Raw genomic sequence first — 10,108 nt, 5'->3', positions numbered from 1 at the left:
GGTTGTGTTTATGCCACATATAAAATGTAATACCTTGAAAAGTTAAATTATAAATATTTAGGCTATATTGAAGCGTTAGGTTCTAGGAGAGGAGGCAGAGCGCGTGTTAAGCTTTTCCGAATAACTGGGCCAGCAGGGAGCAGATGTGGCCACATTATTACAGGAAGACTTGGGAGAATGATGATCTGAAACAGACAGCACATTCAGTATCAGAAGTAAAAATACAGCCAGACTGGCCTGCTACTCTGCCTTCCTAGACCTTATAAACTATCCAGAGTCGACCCACAACTGATCCAAATGGAATTAAACATTCCAAACATTCCAATGGCTTTTGCGCCATTATTCAAATTACATTTGCACTGCAGCCTAGAGTAGAATTTTGTACTCACTTAAAAACAATAATGCAATTATTCATTGCATTGTGGTGTTGTAGGCTACTATAGTCTAGGTAGGATAATTGTGTTGTCCCTAAACAAGATCAATAGGGGAGCTTTTGAGCTGTGTGTTTCATGTCTTCACTGTTCTTTCATGCGCAATCATGCACCTGGCCTGTCAGCTGCATATCAGCTATTCCTATTTGTTCTTCTCGATTCATATTTAAAATTGATGCATCTTTGAATGCTTTTATGTGTGGTATGATTGCTAGCTAGCCTACTGAACAAACGATCCACCTACCACTATTGTCACTATGAATTGTGGCTAGAGGGCAGGATAGACTGTTAGACTGCAGACTATTCTGGCCTGTGGTATAGTAAAAGTTAGCACATGTAAAGGCATAATGCATAAGGGACGTACCAAAACACCTTCATATAGGGGAGGCTCATGCAAGCAGATGAGGAAATTTGGCTAGGTTTGAATAAATTATATAGTAAAGGTTGCAAAAGAGCCAATGTTAACCAGGGGGAAAAAACGCATTACCTTCCCTTGTGCCCAATAAAAAAACACACAACCCTCCCCAAAGCAAAAAGAAAGAAGTTTGACAATCCTCCCCTATTTTGGACCACCCCTCCCCCAGTAAATTGTGATCTGTCCCTTACCAGCTTCTTTGTGTCAACATCAGGCTGACTGACAGAGGATGGCCACCATGTGGAGGAGCCTGTCCAGATATATCTGTATCTTCATCCTGCTGGCCCTGTCAGGCCTCTTCTTCCTTTTCAGCAACATAAACATTCTGGAGGTAGGGTAAAGCCATCTGGCCTAATACGAACCAATCTCACATTGTTTCTATCACCCTCTCCCCCTCATCAGGGGAGCTACACTGGGGCGTCACTAGCTGCTCTTATCAACGTGGGTGTATTTACATACACTAGTGTTGCTTTTAATTATATTGGGTGGCACAAAAACAGTCCACAGGAAGCCATAAATTAAATACAATTCCATTTCAAATTACTGTGCTGGGTGGCAGCAATCTTGGTCATTATGAAGGTTGGAATTTGAGACAAAATATCCAAAGGATCGTATTATTAAACAGACTTTCCAAATGTGGGTCTGTTGTAGACCCACTTCCTCTCTGTCCACATATGGCACATGTGAAGGACTTTTGTTTTGACATGAGGTAAGCAGAGGGAGTCGGTCTACATCAGACCCACGTTTGGAAAGTCTGTTCAATAATATCGATCCTTCATATATTTTGTCTCAAAGTCGACCTTCATAATGATCAAAAGTCTTGCCCATTGGCACAGTAAGTTGGAATGGAATTGTATTTAACTTTTGGCTTCTGTGGACTGTTTTTTGCTAGTGTATGAAAATACACCCACGTTGATAAGAGCAGCTAGGGCGTCACGAAAACAGTAGGTTTTTAGATGCTACACTTGATGCATAGATTTTGCCAGCATCGGCAGAATGCCAGCATCAGCAGAATGCAAGCCACTTTATCAAGTGTTCTTGGGTGTGAGTCAAATTCTTGAAAATAGTACAAGCTCGTAATTTTATACTGAACAGCGCAAGCCTCTCACAGAGCTGTGCTGCTTATGTCCAGGTTTCATTGAAATTAATGGAAGCGTCACACGCTCTGCAAAAGTTAGTGTCCAGTGTAGCATGCCTGTTAGTGACCTCTCCTCTTTACTCAGCAGAAGCTCAACTGCCAAGCAGTGTCAATGTTCTACCAGCACCAAAGCAACATCCACTCAGCTTTCCTCCCAGAGGACCCTTCTCCTCTGGACCGCAACCGGAGCTACTGTAGCCAGGAGCCCTCACGGGAGGAGATAGTCACAGCCATAGCCCCATTCTGTGAATGTGTCTCTGAACCAGACCAGTGACCCTGCACACAGCCTTTTTGTGATCCTGCCAGCAGGGGGCAGGAGAGAGTGGCACGTGGGGGACCAGTTGGAGGCTCTGGTCCATATGTATGACTTCCAGGGGCGTTCCAAAAGCTATGGTGGAGACATCTTGCTGGCCTGGCTGCATTCCAAGTTGGGGGCAGGCGTTGCAGGACAGGTGCTGGACCACAGGAATGGGACAAACTCTGCCATTTTCCCATTACTATGGCAGGGGTCTGCACAGGTGGAGATGACACTGGTCCATCCTAGTGAGGCAGTTCATGTTCTAGGACGGTTCCGAGAGGAATCGCCCGATCGGATTTTCTTTAAGAGTTTGTTTCCGCTCTGGAAAACTGTCCCAGACAACTGTATGTAACCTGTGTCTGCCGACAAACCAGAAGCCGCTGTGCAATTACACAGACCCCCACACTGCTGCAGCCCAAACTGCTGAGCTGTGACACATGGATCAACCACGCCAGGGGACCCTATGTGAACCATCTGCTCGTGAACAAGGAGACATTGCTCTTTCAGAGGTTAGTGAGTTTTACAGTATGTACGTGAATGAGTTTAAAAGTGTGTGAAATGTATTCTCAGACTTTGTTTCCAATGTATCAAATTGCTTGCTGCAATGTGTTTATTTAACATTGAAATATGATTATTTCTCCACTTTTTCTCCGTGGTGTAAACATCAAAGTTCACATTCATCCTTCAGGGTCTGACAGTGTCATTGTGCTGCCTGAGAAAAAAGGTAGGCGAGCAAGGAGATACCACAGTACAACTGTGTGTTTATCTTTTTAACACTAGCTAGCCAGCCTACTAACTGATCTGCTCTGCTTTGTGGCTGTTTACTTCAACCCTGGAGAGTTTCTGGGTGTGCGGGACAGTATTCAAGCCAACTACTACATCTACAGTAGTGTAAGATGGGAAAGTCCTAGCACCTCTATTGCCTGTAAAGTGATGATGATAGCTGGTACAAGATGCTTGCTTTCCTCTTTCAGACAAAGCAGACGTGGAGAGAAGCAGCATGAAGACAGAGTCTACCAGGATCACTCTTTCCGGGTATTACTTCCAAGAGTCATAGCGAGTGCTGGGTGGTGGTATGATGCGCCAGTTTAAAACATCTAACGAGTCACACTCCCGGATCCGGGATCCTCCTCATCAAAAAAGCTGACTAGCATAGCCTAGCCTAACGGGACAGGGATATCATATAATATAATTTCATGAAATCAGAAGTACAATACAGCAAATGAAAGATAAACATCTTGTGAATCCAGCCATCATTTCCGATTTTTAAAATGGTTTACAGCGAAAACACAATATGTATTCATATTAGCTCACCACAATAGCCAAACACACAACGCCATGTTTCCACCGCATAGGTAGCTTTCACAAAACCCACAAATAGAGATAAAATGAATCACTAACTTTGAACAACTTCATCAGATGACAGTCTTATAACATCATGTTATACAATACATTTATGTTTTGTTCGAAAATGTGCATATTTGAGGTATAAATTGTAGTTTTACATTGCAGCCACCATCACAAATAGCACCAAAACAACCAGAATAATTACAGAGAGCAACGTGAAATGAATAAATTCTCATCATAAAACATTTATGAAAAATCCATGGTGTACAGCAAATGAAAGATAAACATCTTGTGAATCCAGCCAATATTTCTGATTTTTTAAAGTGTTTTACAGCGAAAACACAATATATATTTCTATTAGCTCACCACAATAGCCAAACACACAACGCTATTTATTGACCGCCAAGGTAGCTTTCACATAACCCAGAAATAGAGATCAAATTAATCACTAACCTTTGGACAACTTCATCAGATGACAGTCTTATAACGTCATGTTATACAATACATGTATGTTTTGTTCGAAAATGTGCATATTTAGAGCTACAAATCTGTGTTTTCCAACGCAGCCATCGTCACAAATAGCACCAAAATGTCCGGAGATATTTTGGACAGTCACCTAACCTAACCAAAGAACTCATCATAAACTTTACTAAAAAATACATGTTGTACAGCAAATGAAAGATACACTGGTCCTTAATGCAACCGCTGTGTTAGATTTTTTTTAAATAACTTTAGTACAACATACAGCATGCAATATTGTGAGACAGCGCCCTACAATTCTCCGCCTTGTTGGAGCCAACATAAAATACAAAAATACGAAATAACATCATAAATATTCTCTTACTTTTGATGTTCTTCCATCAGAATGTTGTGCAAGGAGTCCTAGTTCCAGAATAAATCGTTGTTTGTTTTTAGAATGTCCATTTCTTCTGTGGAATTAGCAACTTTGGCTAGCCATGTGGAGCTCACGTGTCTAAGAAATGTTTGCACCTGGAACGAAAAATTCCCAAAGTCCCAAAAAACGTTGAATAAACTGGTCAAACTCGGTTGAAAAATCCTACTTTATGATGTTTTTCTCATATGTATCCATTAAAATCAGAGCCGGAGCATTTCGTCGTGTAAACCGAACGCATTTCAGAAGACAATGTGAGGTTCCCTTGTGCACAGCTGACTACTGACAAAAGAGCGGACCTGTTACTCCAAAAGCTCTCATTCGGCCTCACATCAAGCTAGACACCCATTCAACCTTCTACTGCCTGTTGACATCTAGTGGAAGGCGTATGAAGTGCATACAGATCCATAAATATAAGCCAGTTGAATAGGCAGGCCCTGACACAGAGCCCCTTTTTCAGAATGTTCACTTCCTGTCTGGAAGTTTGCTGCCAAATGAGTTCTGTTTTACTCACAGATATAATTCAAACAGTTTTAGAAACTTCAGAGGGTTTTATATCCAATAGTAATAATAATATGTATATTGTATGATCTAGAACAGAGTACGAGGCCGTTTAATTTGGGCACAATTTTCCCCCAAAGTGAAAACAGCGCCCCCCTATTAAGAAGAAGTTAACGACTCGTCTGCCACTCAGTGTCTGAAGGGCAAGGTGGTGTACATGTACGGAGACTCTACTGTCAGACAGTGGTTTGAGTACCTCAACACCTTAGTACCAGGTGAGTCCTGCGGCATCTTTCACTCTCTAACTGTGCTTTCTAACGCTCTCTTCTGTCTGTCCAACTCCCAACTCTCCCTTCCTCTTTGTGACCTGAAGGAGTTCAACCTTTACAGTCCTAAGAATGTGGGGCCATTAATGGCAGTGGACAGCACCCACAACATCCTGCTGAAATACCGTTGTCACGGTCCTCCAATCCGCTTCAACACTGTCATCGCCAGTGAGATGCGTTATGCAGCTAATGAGCTGGATGACCTGACTGGCAGGTTAAACACTTTGGTGATTATCAGTGTATGGTCCCATTTCAGCACCTTCCCTGTGCAGGTCTACATTCGCCGACTACACCACATTCGGCGGGCGGTGGTGTGGCTTCTGGACCGGGCTTCGGGGAGCCTGGTGGTGTTGCGCTCGGCTAACCTCCAGGCCCTGGACCCGAAAGTGAGCCTGTACAACAGTGACTGGTTCTCAGTGCAGCTGGACAGGGTGCTCAGGGCTATGTTCAAGGGTCTGGATGTTTTGCTGATAGATGCCTGGGAGATGACCCTTTCCCATCACCTCCCCCATGACCTCCATCCGCCCCCTATCATCATCAAGAACATGATAAACATTATCCTCTCTCATGTCTGCCCAGAGTAGAGCTAGCAGATTAAGATTGATTTATGTCAGAATTCTCTATCATTCTACAGTGTGCAATATTCAACAAATTCCTAGAAATACCAAATTCTGCATACCATACATGTACATTGTGTTTTTACTGTTGCCCCATCACACTGAATGATGATTGTTACTCTCAAAATGTGGAAATGTAAAAAAATGCCTGTACATTTTGTCTGTGAACATTTGTGTCCAGATTTCTCTATTGTGGCTTACACTGAGTGTACAAAACATTAAGGACAACTGCTTTTCCAATGACATAGACTGACCAAGTGAATCCAGGTTAAAGCTATGATCCCTTATTGATGTCACTTGTTAAATCCACTTCAATCAATGTAGATGAAGGGGAGGAGACAGGTTAAATAAGGATGTTTAAGCCGTGAGACAATTGAGACATGGATTGTGTATGTGTGCCATTCAGAGGTGAATGGGAAAGACACAAGATTTACTGTAAGTGCCTTTGAATGAGGTATGGCAGTAGATGCCAGGTGCACCCCTTTGTGTGTATCAAGAATGGTCTACCACCCAAAGGACATCCAGCTAACTTGACACAACTGTGGGAATCATTGGAGTCAACATGGGCCAGCTTCCCTTTTTTAATGCTTTCGACACCTTGTAGAGTCCATGCCCCGACAAATTTGGGCTGTTCTGAGGGCAACAGGAGCAGGTGCAACTCAATAAGAAGTTGTCCTTAATGTTTTGTACACTCAGTGTATATCGAACGTAAGGGATTTGCTTATTTTAAAATGATAAAAGTACAGACTGAGCTTCAAAATAGTATATCATACACTGTAGTTGGAGGATAAATGGGAAACTTGTTGTCCCACTTTGGAGACAAGTATGAGAAAATGCACTTTGAAAGATTTTTATGAGATTTTCACACCTCCTCGAGAGCTCTTTGTTTACACCCATTCAGCATAGCCACACCCTCTTAAGCCTTAGCCCCACCCACAAATTGGAAACGCATGTGAGTCAGCATAGCATTGTCCTCCAGAAAGTAGTCTCACTACTTCATCTTTAAGAGTCTGTTGATGCACCCGTGTGTCAATCTAAGTAACATAATAAAAAAATCCCTTCAAAATCCATCAGGCTGCGTCTCAATCCACCGCATCTTCCTATGTTGGCTTTCCGCATCTGCGATGGAAGGTAGCTGAGCTACGGTGTTATTTGGAGTTACAGAGGTGTTTGTCAGACCATGAGACATCCCGGAAATTGGTCTTCTCGCGAAACATCTATTGTGGACAAACGGTTTGGCCTACAAACTATTATGACCACTCTATGGTAAGAAGAGACTCTCACAAATACGATGGTGTTCTCCGTTTGCTACGACTACCACACATTTCACGGGACTCATCTGAAGGTAACCCATACAAACAAGTGGAAGTATGGAGGTAGTTTTGTAACCCCCCCCCCCCAAAAAAAATAAGGGGTGTCAACAAAAAAAACAAAAATCCTGAGCTTTCTAATACAGTGCATTCAGAAAATGTTCAGACCCCTTGACCTTCTCCACATTTTGTTAAGTTACATCGTTATTCTAAAATTGATTAAATTATTAGTTTTTTCTCATCAATCTACACACAATGCCCCATAATGAGAAAGCAAAAACTGCTTTTTTTATGTTTGCACAACGGAAATATCACCTTTACATAAGTATTCAGAACCTTTACTCAGACTTTGTTGAAGCACCTTTGGCAGCGATTACAGTGTCTAGTCTTCTATGGTATGAATCTACAGTACAAGCTTGGCACACCTGTATTTGGGGAGTTTCTTCCATTCTTCTCTGCAGATCCTCTTAAGCTCTGCCAGGTTGGATGGGGAGCATTGTTGCACAGCTATTTTCAGGTCTCTTCAGAGCTGTTAGATCGGGATCAAGTCCGAGCTCTGGCTAGGCCACTCAAGGACATTCAGAGACTCTTGGCTGTGTACTTAGGGTCGTTGTTTCATCAGAACAGAGAATCTTGTTTCTCATGGTCTGAGAGTCCTTTAGGTGCCTTTTGGCAAACTCCAAGTGGGCTGTCATGTGCCTTTTACTGAGGAGTGGCTTCCGTCTGGCCCCTCTACCATAAAAGCCTGATTGGTGGAGTGCTGCAGAGATGGTTGTCCTTCTGGAAGGTTCTCCCATCTCCACAGAGGAACTTTGGAGCTATGTTAGAATGACCATCGAGTTCTTCGTCACCTCCCTGACCAAGGCCCTTCTTCCCCGATTGCTCAGTTTGGCAGGGCAGCCAGCTCTAGAAAGAGTCTTAGTGGTTCCAAACTTCTTCCATTTAAGATTGATGGAGGCCACTGTGTTCTTGGGGACCTTCAATGCTGCATAATTGTTTTGGTACCCTTCCGCAGATCTGTGCCTCGCCACAATCCTATCTCAGAGCTCTACGGACAATTCCTTTGACCTCATTGCTTGGTTTTTGCTCTGACATGCACGGTCAACTGTGGGACTTATATAGACAGGTGTGTGCCTTTCCAAATCATGTCCAATCAATTGAATTTACCACAGGTTGACTCCAATCAAGTTGTAGAAAAATCTCAAGGATGATCAATGAAGACGGGTTACACCTGACCTAAGCTCAATTTCGAGTCTCATAGCAAAGGGTCTGAATATTTATGTAAATACGTTTTTTTTATACATTTGCAAACATTTCTTAAAACCTGTTTTTGCTTTGTCATTATGGTGTATTTTATGTAGATTGATGAGGGAAAAAAGTGATTTAATCAATTTTAGAATAAGGCTGTAACATAAAATGTGGAAAAAGTCATGGGGTCTGAATATAGGACAGACACTTCAAAACATTATTCCTCATGATTTATTTGTGACTGCCTTTTTGCCAACTATTAATATGTTATTCAGCGTGTTTCTATGGGCTATAATAGTAAAGGCCAAATTCAATATTTTATCCGGATGTGGTGGTCCTGGGATGGAGTTGTTACACTTGGTTTGCTGTTGTGAGGCCGGTTGGACGTACTGCCAAATTTTATAAAACAACATTGGAGGTGGCTTATGGTAGAGAAATGAACACTGGTGGACATTCCTGCAGTCAGCATGCCAATTGCATGCTCCCTCAAAACTTGAGAGATCTGTGCCATTGTGTTGTGTGACGAAACTGCATAAGGTGCACCTGTGTAATGACTATACTGTTTAATCAGCGTTTCGATATGCCACATCTGTCAGGTAAATAGATTATCTTGGCAAAGGATAAATGCTCACTAACAGGGATGTAAACAAATTGGTGTACAAAATTTGAAAGAAATAAGCATTTTTGTGCGTATGGAACATTTCTGGGCTCTTTTATTTCAGCTCATGAAACATGGGACCAACACTTTACATGTTGCGTTTATATTTTTTTTCAGTAAATATATGGACCAGGGAAGCCCCCATACTGTTATAGACAGAAGCTTGTGAAATGGCAGACCAATCAGGACTTATCGCTCAGCATGTCCAACCACTCTACTTTTTCCTTGGCTGAACTAGGCTCATCTCTTTTTTTTTTTTTAAATACTCATATTTACGCATCCCATAAAAGGTTGTAACTAAGGCATATGAAAGTCATCATGTTCAAGAAGGAATTTCTGCAGAAAACAAAACCACCTCAGATCCTGTAACCGTTCACATTTCTCTTATTCTCACTACGGAGCATTTAACAAAACTCCCATTTTCAAACAGAGAGTTTGAATGTCACATTTATGTCCTTGTGACATTATGTGTGTACATTTTGATAAAACACTCAATTCAACAGTTGGATCACATGCTGCACATCTACACTCCAACTAAACTAAATCATGAAAAAATTCCAATAGTATATGTTTATTGTGGGTTTCATAAAAATTATTTATTGGATGGTGACATGTTGCTTGAGTTGGGATGGGGGGGATGGAATGGGGATTGGGGGTGGAGGCCCACCTCTTTTTGTTTGTTCTCCTTTATATGCAAAACTGTGTAAATCTCCAATTATCTGTTTATCTGTATTAGTGCTGAGCGATTAGTGCTTTTTGAGGTCATTTCAGTTTCAGTTAATTTTTTCATAATCTATCACGATTTTCAATTTTAGTTTATAAACATTAAAAGCATTATGAAATAATGACATTAAAATTATTTAATTTTTTTACAGAAATTCCAAGGCCAAAAACAATGAACATCTATTGCCAAAACATTGAAAATAT

General features: G+C 41.7%; 1 pseudogene; it reads left to right on the top strand.

The window, feature by feature from the left end:
• The first annotated feature begins 1,064 nt into the window (after positions 1 to 1,064).
• LOC139564068 (NXPE family member 3-like) lies at positions 1,065 to 5,932 on the top strand (annotated as a pseudogene).
• The last annotated feature ends 4,176 nt before the right edge of the window (positions 5,933 to 10,108 follow it).

This window comes from Salvelinus alpinus, chromosome 35 (genome assembly GCF_045679555.1).
Source record: "Salvelinus alpinus chromosome 35, SLU_Salpinus.1, whole genome shotgun sequence".
NCBI lineage: Eukaryota > Metazoa > Chordata > Actinopteri > Salmoniformes > Salmonidae > Salvelinus > Salvelinus alpinus.
This window is presented reverse-complemented; position numbering and strand designations above follow the sequence as displayed.